Below are 13522 nucleotides of genomic sequence, written 5' to 3' on the forward strand. Positions count from 1 at the left end.
TCTGTACAATGGGGTGGTGCTCAGATCTGAAGATCGGGGCCCCTCAGTGGACTCTCAGCTCCTCCAGGCTCAGTTTCCTGCACAGAGCTGGGCATCCTGCGTAGCTGGCCGTGGCCCAGAGCCCCTGGTTTCCAGAACTTCATCCCCCAGAGCTGGGGGAGGGGCCGTGCTCTCTGCAGGGTCCACTTTTGTGCATAGAAAGGGACAGAGTGGACGTGGGTCAGCCCCACCTGCTTGCAAGACCCCCAGCCTCCGACTCTCAGTCCAGCCGACTCCAGGTTGGGCAACTTCCGGTGGCTCCCTCCCCATCTCCAGCTGGTGCCCCGCCTGCTGGCAGCCTTCCCGAAGCCGGCTAATGAGCCCCTCGGAGCCGGAGGCCTTGGCCAAGCCCCTGCGGGGTGACCCCTGTGCTGCTCAGCCTGGAAGACTCGTTCTCCCCCACCAAAGCCGTGGCCGCTCTGGCTGTCAGTCCCCTTGACCCTTGGCCCTGGCTTGGGTCGGCGGCACCTAGGGAGAAAGCCTATGGCCCTGGGGAGCGCCCTGGAGAGCCGAGGTTGGCGTGCGTGTGGCCATCATAGCCGGGGTGCTCGTGAGTACCCCTTACCAGACTGCTGGGGTGGTCAGCTCGGCACCGCTGAGCCCAGGGGACTCCACCGGGGGCTGACCCTCCCTGTGCCCCGGCCCTGCAGCCGCCCCCTCCCTGCCTCTGTGCCTGGCAGCCACGGCTTGGGCAGCCCAGAGGCTTCCTGTCTGCACGGTGGGGAAGAGGGGAGCAGATCCCACAGGGTGGGCTGCACTCGGCTCGGCGCCGTGCCCACCCCCCCTTGCAGCAGCCTCACCCCAGGAGACCCTCGACCAGGCTGCACCCAACTCGCTCTGGGGGTGGCGGGGACAGGGGAGGGGTCAGTGACTCAGGAGAGAAAGGAGCGACCACGGGAGAACCACGCTGACAGCCCCACGCCTGCTGCGGCTCCTGCGGCCGGTTCAGCCCCGGTGTAGAGTTTGCCAGGGAAAGGGGTTGCGAGCCAGGACCTGGAGCTGGAATCTCAGATGGCACGCGTGCCTCGGCGAGACCAGCCGCAGCCGGCAGTGAGGGCAGTGGGCTGGGGCTGTCCCTGCAGAGCTGGCTCTGAGCACCTGCCGTCCCACGCTGCGGCGGGTAGACCGAGGGCCTGGGGAAGCTCCAGGTAACCTGGGCCTGGGTCCCTTCCCTGCAGCCAGCAGAGCAGGAGGGGGTCGTGGGTGAGAGCCCCACCCACACGGGAGCCCTCGCTGTCCTGAGCGGCCCCGACCTCCTGCTCCGTGCGGTTGAGGGGAACTCCTCCAGCTGCCCCACCCCTACTCTCCCTGGCCCCTGAGACACTTGAGCTCCTTCTGATCCACACAGGGACCAACCCCAGAGCGTTGGGAGCCCTGGCCCCATCGGGCTTGGGGAAGGTGAGCTCCATTCCCCTGGCGATTCAAAGCCACAGCCTAGACCCTGGCGGGAACCGCGCTCCTCGGCACGGGAGTGGAGTGGTGCTGGGGTTCAGGGACTTCCTCGCTGTGGCCGACACGGCCCTGGGGCTCCGACGCTGCCTCGGGGTGCAGCACTCCCTGCTCCGTGTCAGCTCTGAGCGCCGGACGGTTCTGTCACAGCGGTGGACGAGGGAGGCTCAGGACAGCGTGGCCGCAGAGCAGTAGGAGGCTCCTCCCCATCTCACACGGGGCCCGCACACGGTCTCTAGACGCTGTGGGTTCTTGCTGAAGGCTGTCAGGGAACAGCCTTGGGCTTGGGTTCAGACAACGGTGTCTACTTCCAGTGAGGCCAGAGAACAGAAAGGGATTGGGGAGGGGTGGGGGTTTAGGGCTCCGCTGAGCCCAGAACGGGAAGCGGAAAAATGGAAAGGATGTCCCCAAACAGAAGCCCTCAGGGGGTTGTGCTGCCCCTGCGGGCTCTGCGGCGATCGGGCCGACTCCCCGGGGGTGACCAGCGTCAGGGTCTCCATGTGGCACCGGCTGCCCCTCCACTGTGGGCTGGAGCATCTCTCTGCGTGCTGGGGAGGCCACTTCAACACGGGGCCCTTCGGGAGCTCACTTCTGAGTGTGAAGGGAGCACGCTTGTGCAGGCACAAGTCTGTCAGTCCCTTCCCGGGTGCCAGGCCTGGAGCACCTGCTGGCCTGGGGGTCCAGGGCCCAGGTGGGCAGTCGGATGTCCGAGATCCTAGGATAGTTGCTTCCCAGCGTCCAACGCCAGCTGTTAGGTTCCAAGCACTCGCACTGTGTCTCTCTCCGCCTCACCGTGGGCAGGTGGAGTCCTGGCCCGCCCCGGCTGCCCAGACCCTCCCACCTGGGCCGAGAACTTGCGAGGCAAGCAGGGGGACCACGGCCCAGCGACGTCCCCTGCAGACCCTCCTTCCCCGGCGCTGGTTCTGCCATCTACATTAAGGGCTATCACAGGTCGGGCTAAATGGAGCAGGTTTGCAATTAGTTTTCAAAGTACTTATCTCATTAAAGTAAATGAATTATTGATTAAGTGACACTCATGCTTTTAGTGAGTGGCGTGGCGCCATCCGCGCTCTGTGCCATGGCTCTGGGGGCCGGTGGCCGGCACAAGCAAACTTGCTTCGCACAGGGATTTTTTTTTTTTAATTTTAATATTTCCTTCTCGTTATTTAGCTTTGTAATTAAAGTGGATTCACGGGAGACATGAAAGGGTCGGTTTACGGGAACAGAAACCCCGAGTGAGCTCATGGGCCTGCAAGAAAGCAGAGAGCTGGGGGGAGGGGGGAGTCTTGCATCGCCAGACCACCACAGCTAATGCGGGCTGAGGAGGGGCTGCGATGGCTGTGCCGAGCCCACCGGCGGCTGGTCCACCAGCCCCTCCCACCTGCACCTTCCAAGTTCACGGTGCCGGCAGGCGGCTCTGGAAACTCCAAGAGCCTGCAGGCGGCTGGGCCTGGGAGACCCCGGAGGGAAGCAGCAGGGAGGAAACCGAGGCCAGTTCCTCGCGGAAGATGCAAGTCCCGAGTTGGGTGGACGCTCGGCCCCGACCCCGGCAGAACCCCTGCCCTGGGATGCTGGGGGTGGATGGAGGGACTTCTTGTCTCTGGGAAGGAGGAGAGGGAGAGCCCGGGCCACTGCCCCTAAGCCCCCGAGGATGGAGAGCAGCCGGCCCGAGAGGCCAAACCAAACTCCAGCTGCTGGACTCTGGCCGCCCCGGCCCGCTCGGTGCTGATTCAGCGTCTTCCCAGGAGGTGCCGTCACGGGGAAGATGGAGTAAGGCCGCCTCTGATTTCCGCCCGCGGTTCAGATGAAGGTGGCCTTGCCCTGAGGGCAGATGGCAGGGACAGAGCTCCGAGCTGAGGGCCTGTGCCCCTGTGGGCAGCTGTAGCGGGACAGAGGCTGGGGTGTCCACCTGTCACTCACCAGGGTTATTAGCGTCTGGCCAGGGGGCTGCTGGGCGGAGTCCCCGAGGATCAAGTCTACAACTACGCCCTAGCCCCCTAGGCCGCCTCCTCCGAGGTGACCACCTGGCTGCCTGCTTCCCATGCCGGACAGGAAGGATGTGGCCAGGGCGGGGGGAGGGGGCTGTTAACCAGCAGGACAGGCGGTCAGCAAGGGCCACCTCCAGGCCCACCTGCATCATCCCAGGGACGCCGAGTGGCTGAGCCCTGGCCCAGCAGCACGGCCGGGGGTCGTGGACCCCATTCACACAGGAGCCCACGCAGGAACGCGGGCTCCACCAGTGCGGCTGGGGGTACGGCTCTGCCACGTCGGGGTTGGGGAACGGCTGCTGGCTGCTGTGAGGGACCAGAAGGGGCCGGGGCGTCGGGCTGGCCAGGGCAGGCAGGGGCTCCCTGAGCCCCCTGAAGCTGCGTCTGCACCTCCCGTACCCTGAGTCGGGGCCAGGCAGGGCCAGGCAACCCAGGGGTCAGCGTGCCCGCCTCTGGGAGGCGCTGTAGAGGCAGAGGGGCTCCGGGGCGGAGCGACCTGCCCCACCTGCTGTCACCGAGGGGCAGAGTTGAAAGTGAGAGGTTGCTCCAGACGGCAGGGACCTGTGCCCAGACACCCGCACGCCTGGCCTCCCTCACAGGGCACCGGGAAGTCGCCGCAGGGTCTCTGGGAGCTTCCTGGGCCTCCCCCGACCCCGACACAGCTGCCTGCCCAGGGCGACTCAGCAGTCCTGGGGGCAGCTCACCCAGATCCCGGCCCAGGCAGCCTGCATGGGGATGAGGAGGGAACCCTGGGAGTCCAGAGCCGGCCACACTCCGGCTCCTCACCTGCCTGGCAGCTGGTGTGACCTGGGTGGGGGTGTGACCCCACCACAGCGCCAGCCCACGTGCCTACCTCCGGCAGGAGGAGGAAAGATGGTGTGGGGTGGACGTACCCTGCCCAGCACACACTGTGGCTTCCTCGCACGGGAACCCGCCCAGGAGGAGACGAGGGGGCGGTGACCAGAAGATTCCGGAGCTGCACCCTTCTTCCCGGCCCCTCCCCCAGCCAGGCCACGGGGCAGCCACTGGGGGCTCCTGCTTGAGGGTCGCTTTCAGAAACTCTTTCTTTGTGATAAAAAAAAAAAAGTCATTTAATTAAAAATGTTGTCATTGGGCCTGGACACCCCGCCAGAGAAAGTGGCTACAAATTAACCATTAAATCTTTAATGGTCCATACAGAAATACCCGTTTCTGGTTCCGTGTAAGCTGGGTATAGGTAACCACAGGGCTTCTGCCGTCGGTGGGGGAGGGGCCGGTTCTTTTCCAGCCTCAGCCAGTTATCTCGTTCCGTGAATATAATTAAAAGTTAAATTAACACGAGCCCTCCTGGCTTGCGTCTGGGCCGGGGCGGGGGGCTGGTGGAGCCGAGTGGAGAGCCTCAGGTGAATGTGCCCCCGTGGGGTCCCGCCTATGAGGAGCTGTCGGGGACGGGGGTTGGAGGGGCCACGGGTCACTCAGCAGTGGCACCCGGGTCCAGCCCCGCTGGGCAGGAAGCAGCAGCTGTGTCTCTGAGGAGCGTCTCGGCCATGGCTCCCCCGGACCGGGGAAAGGGGGTGCCCCCAAAGGCTGCTGCTTTCCCACTCCCTGGGGACAGCCAGGGTCAGGAGCAGAGGCCAGGAAGGGGCGAGGGAGGGAGCAGAGGCCCCGGGGCTGGCCAGGCTGTGGGAGAGGAAGCCACCCGGGAGGGTCCCGTGTGGGGTTGGAGCCTGGGAGTGGGGGCCAGGGGGGTAAGGACGGAAGGAGCCATCTGGAAGGAAAAATGGAGGCTTCCCCTTGCCTGGGAGGCAGGCCCTCCGTGTGCTGCAGGTCATGGTCAGGCTGGCGACGGCTCAGCGCGTGCTCCACACGCACACGGGCACACACGCTCACACGCGATGGTCCCCCAGACACGGCAGCGTCACAGCCACGCGTGCAGCACGTGTGTCTGGACTCTGCATGCCTTCCCAGCGTGCAGGCGCTCGGGGGCCGTGTCATGCAAAGCCATCTCCTGGGGAGGACTGCGTGTCCACAGGCTCGGGCGGCTGTGGCAGCCCTGCCCCCGGACTGCCCCTCGCCCTGTTGGGGGTGCCCGCAGGACACGGCCCGACATGGTCACTTTTGCTATTATTTTAAATCCTGAGCCTTAGCTTTGGGAAGGGAGCGTAGCACGTGCACAATTCATCGCGCGTTCCGTCTCGGCCAAGACGTTCCGCGCGCACAGAAGCCGGGGAGAGACAGCCGCCATCCGTTATGAGATAAACCCAGCTGTCGATACAGGCGCAATCCACACATTAGCCACTTGTCGACGCGGCTGAGTTGCAGCCGGACCTGGGCCGGGCCGGGGATGGTGCTAGCAGGGGGGATCGCTTGCTGCTTCGAGGCCGTTTCCAGTGGAAGGCGCCATCCGCGGTGGAGAAGGCCGGCAGTGGGATAGCTGGACAGGAATAGCTGGGTGGGAGCGATGCCCCCAGGCGCCCCGGCAGAGCCAGCAGTGTCCTTGGCCTCGCCGAGAACTGGCTGTGCCCCTGGGGAAGGTGCCACCATTAGAACCGGCCCCTCTCGAGAGAGCTGAGGCCTGAGGGGCCCCCGGCAGGTGCCCGCAGGATGGTGAGGCTGGCAGGGACTTACAGCATCGTCACAGACATGGGACGGAGGTGTTTGTGCCGTGGTGGAGGCATTTGTCCACTCGTGGACCCCTGGGTGTGGGAGGTGCAGCCGCCAGGCTGGGTTGGGAAGCCGGGACCACGCGGGCAACCTGTAGTTTCTGTTGGAAGGAACCGGTGAGGCGGGGTGAGCTGGCTTAGGGCAGGCCCCGGTGTGTGGCTGGGGCCCAGGCCTGGGGCAGTGGCAGCAGATGGACGGTGGCCTAGGGTGTGGGAGCTGCTACGTGGTGCTGGAGGTGTGGGCTCCAGGCCGGCCAGTGGTGTGTGAAAAGCGGGCCCCAGGTGAGCCATCTGCAGTGCCCAGGGATCAGCCTTCCCCGGCCAGTGCACTGTCCAAGGAACAATGGAAACAGAGAATTTAAATGTGGCGAATTTAAATATGGTGAATATTTAAATGTGAATACAGCCCAGCTGAAGTCCAGGGCCCGGGATGTGCCAACCAGAGAGAGAGCCCAGGCCCTGGCTTTGTTCACAGCTCAGCATCTCCTGGCCTGGGTCGACAGCCCGGGCGCAAACAGCAGCTTGGAAGCCCCGGGCGGGCCTTGGCTCCAGCAGGCGGCAGGGACTGTGCCCAGCAGGTTTTCAGTGGGCTGGGGAGCCCTTTATCCCCTGCAGGGAGAGAGGGGCAGGAAGACCCCACTCCAGCCCGCAGGTCCCCCACTCGGAATCAGGAGCCCTCGAGCGAGGCCCTGCTGCAGGAGCCTGGCCTGGGCACGGCCTCCCAGGTTGCCCGCCGAGCCCACAGAGCTCCCAGGCTGAGCAGAGCTGGGCCTGCTGGGGAAGAAGGCGGAGGCTGAGTTACCCTGAGCATCGACGCCTTCTGCCCTTCCAGCCTCGTTCCCCTGCTGCCCGGACCTCCTCTGGCAGCCTCAGCTTCCGTGCCTGGGCCCAGGAACCAAAGCACCTGCTGGCAGGGCTGTGGGGGGTGTGGGAAGGGGAGTGGCCCGGCAGAGCCCCTGCACATGCTGTTACCTCCCAGAGGAGTGATGTAGAGAGGTGGCTCTGTGCCCCTGTGGGAGAGAGGAGCCCACTGGAGTCCCCGACTCACGCTCCCCATCCCACTCAGGGACAGGGGAGCTGCCGGCCCTGTCCTGACTCCCAGGCCCAGAGGGACGGGAGTCTTCATGGAGCTGCTCCCATCCCTGGGCCCGGGGCTCCGTGCCGCCCTGTTTGGGTTGTGCCCACCGAGCGGAGCTCACTGCAGCTCCGCTCCACGTCTCCACGAGGGGTCGATGTGGATTATAAGTCACTGTGCATGGATTCTTTTTCCCACCAAAGTTTTATCTTTTATGCATTGCATCTCCCCAGGACAGCGGGTGTGCGCTGGGGCCCGGCACGGAGACCCATACCCACCAGGCTGACCCTTGCACTCCAGAGCTTACAGACCCAGAAGGGGCTGGGGCCAAGTGGAGGCTGCATGGCCACAGCACTGCACAGACATGGGGTGCAGTGCCCAACCCCCTGGACGCCGGCCCACATCCCTTAGGTTTGTGTTAGCGCTTGCGAGGGAAAGGGACCAAGGGCCCCCGCAGCCCAGGACGCCCCTGGCCACAGCCTGGCTGTCTGGGGTCCCCGCTGGCTGGTGGGGGCAGCTGAGGGGGGCCGACCAGGAGCACCTGGAGGGCAGCTGTGGCCTGCTCGAGGAGGGCATCGCCATCCTGCTGCAAACAGGGTTGGCCACCACTGCCACCACCACGTCCAGGCAGGACTGACGCAGGACTCACGCCCAGACGACGTAAAGGCAGGACTGGAAACGGGGGTGGGGGGGCTTTAAATACAGCCAGCAAGGCTGAGCCCCCACGCCGCCTTCTGAGCTGGCCGGTGGCCCGATGCAAAACGGGAAACGTGGCTGATTATAGGATTGTCGTTGCCTTAGAAAGTGGTTTAAGATCCAAATGTTATGGGGTGGGCACTGTGGAGTAGACGGTAAGGCCACCGCCTGAGATACCAGCATCCCAGATGGGCGCGAGTTCGAGTCCTGGCTGCTCCACTTCTGATCCAGCTCCCTACTAATGGCCTGGGAAAGCAGTGGAAGATGGCCCAGGGGCTTGGGCCCCTGCACCCACATGGGAGACCTGGGTGGAGCTTCTGGCTTGAGGCTGGCCCAGCCACAGTCACTGCGGCCAACTGGGGAGTGAACCGGTAGATGGAAGACCTCTCTCTCTCTAACTGTGCTTTTCAAACATATAGCTAAATCTTTAAAACCAAAATCCAAATGTTTGCCCACAGATGAACACAGAACAGGCACTGTGGTTCCACCCCACGCGGGAAGGAAGCCCTGACTCGGGCCGGACACACAGGTCGGCCCACTCCCAGCGCGGGGGAGGGGGAGGGGAGCGTGTCCCTGGGGCAGAGCTGGGGAAGAAGAGAAAGTTCTGGAGCTGGAGGTGGTGACGTTACACAGGTTACACAGCCGTGTGGGGGCCTTTGTGCCGCCGAGCACCCTGGTGTGTATTTTATCACGACAGAAAAATTCCAGACCAATAAAAACAACCCCAAAGCAAAGCCAAAATGTGGCATCAAAGCCCCCTGGAGGGAACGAGCGTCTCGGGGTTCCTTGGCCGGAAAGTCACTTCTCCCCGTCCCCCACTTGAGGCCAGGCCGGCAGGCGGCTCCTGGCTCCTGGACACCCGCCCCCCCACCCCCCGCAGCCGCCCAGCCGGCAGTTGGTGGGGGGAGGGACAAGACGGGCAGGAGAGGGAGCCAGCCCTGCAGAGCCAGCAGGAGCAGGGAGCAGGGGAGGCGGGCCGAGGCCAAGGCCACTGCTGCTGAGCCCTCGGGACTGCTGAGGGTGACCGGACGCCCTGGAGACGCTGCTGGGCGATGTCCCCCAGGGCTGCCACCACCAGCGACCACAGCCTGAGGCTCTGATCCAGCACAAGGGGTTTTCTGAGCCAGGAGTCGAAACCGAGGCCAGGCTGGGTCTGAAGGCTCCCGAGGAGGGTCCTCCCTCGGCCCCTCCCACTGCTCCTGGTGGTCGGCAATCCTGGCCCCCAGGGCCCCCGCCCTGTGCAGACCTGTGTCCTCGCCATCTCTTTGAAGGACATCAGCCATTGGATTTAGGGCCACCCTGATCCTGGATGGGCTCGTCTGAACCCATCCCATTGGCAAAGACCCATTTCCAAATCAGATCCCATCCCACGTGCAGAGGTGTGGGGGGTTAGGGAGGCTGTAAGTTTGCTGTCCTGCCCCAGCACACTGGGAAGCCCTCCAGGGAGGGGCTCACAGGCTGCCCCTCCCCTGGCTGTTTGCCTCTGGCTTCTCAACCCCACCTGCAGAGCAGCACGGAGCGTCCTGTCTCGGCCCGGCCCCTGCGGCCTGTGTCCACCTTGGAAAATGGCTTCTCTGGGCTTCAGCTTCACCCCTGGCTGACCCGCGGGCAGGAAGGGATCCACGGTCCTGTGGGTGGCACCACTTGGGAGCTGAGGCCACGCGGCCATCCTGGGGCCTGCGAGCGGTCACTGCGGCCCATGGCTGTGTGCAGGCCCAGCAGGGCAGACGAGGCGCCCCCACCCCCACCCCGACACCCGCCGTGCAAAGCCCAATGCAGTGCGCGAATCAGTGCGCTGGTCAGCGCTGGACTCCGAGGGGCGGAGCAGGTGTGGGCAGGTGGCAGGGCTGCGCGTGGGCTGGAGCAAGCCCAGTGGGTGTGCTCCGCGGCCGAGCAGCTCTGCCGTCTGCCTGCCATGCTCCCAGCTTCATCCGGGACTCAGCCCTGGCACAGCCAACGGCTTCGGGGAAGCCGGGGGCCCCCAGGGCTGCCCTCAGCCCCAGCTCCTCCTCCTCCGGCCGTGGGGTCTGGGCCAAGTTGCTTCTGTTCTCTAGGCCCTGGGTGGGACGGGATGGGCCGTGCAGCTGAGGTGACCGTTCCCGCATGTGGTGTGGCGTGTCCTTGGCAGGAGCAACTGTGTGCACTCCCGTCACGGGCAGCTCTGTGGATCCTCGGGTACACAAACAGGCAGGGGGTTCACAGAGTCCCGGGTGCCCACAAGGCCCACAGGTGGACTCAGGGCAGGCGTGGATGCCGCTGTGCCCAGCCTCCCTCCCCTGCGGGACCCCATCCGCAGGCGCCCAGGGAGGAGGTCTCAGCCGTGTCCCTTGCTCTGGCTGCCAGCCAGGGTGTGCAGTGGCAGCAGGAGCTGACGGCGCCTTCTGGGGGGGAACCCACCTGCCCGTGTCAGGCACGCAGGCTTCCTCCCCCAGCAACGGGTCAGTGTCACCGGCATCCCCCTCCCCGGCACCCTCCCCGCACGCAGGGAGCCCAGCACCTGCGTGGGGGGTGGCAGGTGCAGGACGTCCCAGGTGACAGCAGGGAGCCGCCAGGAGTGGGAGTGGCCTGGGAAGCCGGCTCTGCTCAGCGCCATGGTCTCAGGCTCGCCGCTGAAGAGCAACTGCTGTGTAGACGGAACCAGGTCAGGGGCTTCAGGGGCTAGAAGCCCCTGCTCCGCCCTTCCCGGGGAGTTAAGCAGAGGCAGGCGCGGAGGGCCTGGGGAGGAGAGCGGAGGGGAAAACCCCCACTCCAGACATCATGTGAGGGGCGGGGCCCACCGAGGGCTCAGGGGATGAAGGGGAGACTGCTGGGGGTGGGGGCAGTGTGGCAGTGTCTGTCTGTCCGTGGCAGGAGTCCCCAAGAGCAGACCCGACGCTAAGAGGACCCAGCCCCATTCTGTGAGCCCAGCGCTGTCTCTGGGGTTCGTTCGCTCATTCATTCAGCAAGCACCCACCTGTGGCTGCCCCGCTCTGGCCCTGGGGATTCGGGAAGCTGTGGGCTCTGCCCCGCACAGGAGCGCCTCGCCTGGGCACCCCTGAGCCTGCAGCTGCGTGTCCAGCTGCCCTGTGGTGCCCTGGGGGACTCAGCACCACCGGCCGGCTGAGCGGTGCTGAGCCGGACTCCTGGAGGCACCAGGGACCGCAGCTGACTACCACGCTGGGTGGCTGAGAAGCCGCTCCACACGCCACGCCCCAGGAGGGCCTCCCTCCCTCCCTCCCTGTCTTGGGCAGGTGAGGCAGGGGTGAATGAGGCGAGAGGTGTTTGGGAAATTGCTGGGTCTGAGAAGGGGGAGGGTGACAAGGCTCATCTCAGAAACGCAAAGAAGCCCCACCCAAATCTGCCATTCTGCCCTAGCTCCTGGGAGGTGGGTGTGGCCTCCTGGAGGTGGGTGTGGCCTCCTGGAGGTGGGTGTGGTCTCCTGCAGGTGGATGTAGTCTCCTGGAGGTGGGTGTGGCCTCCTGGAGGTGGGTGTGGTCTCATGGAGGTGGGTGTGGCCTCCTGGAGGTGGGTGTGGTCTCCTGGAGGTGGGTGTGGCCTCCTGGAGGTGGGTGTGGCCTCCTGGAGGTGGGTGTGGTCTCCTGGAGGTGGGTGTGGCCTCCTGGAGGTGGGTGTGGTCTCCTGGAGGTGGGTGTGGTCTCCTGGAGGTGGATGTCGTTTCCTGGAGGTGGGTGTGGTCTCCTGGAGGTGGGTGTGGTCTCCTGGGGGTGGGGGTGGTCTCCTGGAGGTGGGTGTGGTCTCCTGGAGGTAGGTGTGGCCTCCTGGGAGGTGGGCTGCTCTGCTGGGGACCCACTTCCTTTCTGTGTAGCAGGAGTGGAATCCTCTGACGTGGAAGTGGTTTCTGGGTGAAGTGGGCGTGGCCTTGCAGGTGGGCTGCTCTGGCTGTGGGAGGGACCCCCTTCCTCTCCCTGTAGCAGGGGTGGTCTATAAGGAACTGGGAGGGACCCTCTGCCTCTCCCTGTAGCTTCGTTAGCCACCCTGCAGGGTGTGTGCCAGGACGGAGGAGGACCCAGCAGATTGGGAGCGAGGAAACCGGCCAGACCCGGGTGCTCGGCCACGGAGCTGGGCTCCTGGGCACTCAGCCACAGCTCTGGGCTCCTGGGCCACCCTGACGGTCCCTCCAGTTCTGGTTTTCCCCAGAGACTGCAATGGCTCTCAGCCCGCAAATGCACTGTGGGGACAGGGCTGGTTAACAGAGTGCAGGTACCGAGTACTTCTCTCGGACCAAGTAGCACCTGTGGGGAGAGCCTGTGAGGACACTGGGGCTGGGGGCGGGGCTGGGGGCGGGGCTGCGGTGCGCTGCTTTTCCAGGGCAGGGAGAGTCCATGATGCTTGGCGGGACCTCAAGGGCGTGAGCGGGGACCCTCCGGTGGGGGAGGGGCAGGGACAGCGACAGGAATCCCAGCCCCCAGATCCTCAGATTAGTCCCGGCCCCTCCAGCCCCCAGGTATCCTCCCCAGAGCCCCTCCCCCGCGGCATGGGCTTGCACCCTGGGGCCCCACTGGCTGGAACCGCACTGTCCTGAGCTAGGAGAGCAGTTCTCACTTCAGGAAAAGAAACCACAGGAAACCAGCAATAGGAGAATCCCCCAGGACCCCGGAAGCCTCTCGCCCAGTCTGTGGCCGTCGCCATCATTGGATCTGCCGCTCCTCAGAGCCACTTTGGTGGCGGTGGGCAGAGAGGGCTCCTGCAGGTGCTGGGGAGGGAGGCGGGCCACAGGGACCACCTTGACAATGGCCGGCCCCGTGCCAAGGCCTTCTGCTGCTCCTTGGTCCACAGCCCTCCCCACTGTGGCTGGGAGCAGGGTTGCCTATGAAATACTTAAGTCTCACCATTGTGGGTTTTTGTTTTTGAAGATTTATTTATTACTTGAGAGGCAGAGTTACAGAGAGAGAGAGACAGAGGTCTTCCATCCACTGGTTCACTCCCCAAATGGCTGCAGCAGCCAGAGCTGCCCAAGCCATAAGCAGAGGGCTGGATCGGAAGAGGAGCAGCCAGGACACAAACCGGCGCCCGTGTGGGATGGCGGCACCGCAGGCTGGGGCTCAGCCCACTGCACCACAGAGCCAGCCCAGGCGTTGTGGTCTGCACAGACCCCAGGCTCTGTGCGGGTCAGCGCCCTGCCCCCGCTAGCGCCTGCTTCCTGGGCGGGAGGGCTCTTCGTGCACCTGCTGGTGCGGCAGTGGGCGCGGCGGCTGCTCTGGGCCGTAGTGAGGGCTGGAGGTGTAAGAGAAACGGCCGTGGCTACCTGCTGCTGTGGTGACTGACACAGACACCGACGGTGACTTTTCTGGATCTCAGGAAAGCGGCCCGCCAAGCTGCCGTTCAGTTCCAGAAAGTTCCCGCCTGTTCTTTGTTAAATAGACGCACGGGATGGACCGGGACAGGGGGCGGCTGCTTGGTGTTTGGGACGAGGCGATAGCTCTGCCTCCGGATGGTGGTGCTGGGTACACAACGCTGTGTCCTGCAGCGGTGGATTTGTGTGACGTGTATTTACTGTGATTAAAAAAAAAAAATGTGTGAGCTATAGGGACAGAAAGCCATGAAACACGACTAAAATAAATGAAGAAATCGGCCGGTGCCGCGGCTCAATAGGCTAATCCTCCGCCTTGCAGCGCCGGCACACCGGGTTCTAG

Source organism: Lepus europaeus, chromosome 18 (genome assembly GCF_033115175.1).
Source record: "Lepus europaeus isolate LE1 chromosome 18, mLepTim1.pri, whole genome shotgun sequence".
Classification (NCBI taxonomy): Eukaryota; Metazoa; Chordata; class Mammalia; order Lagomorpha; family Leporidae; genus Lepus; species Lepus europaeus.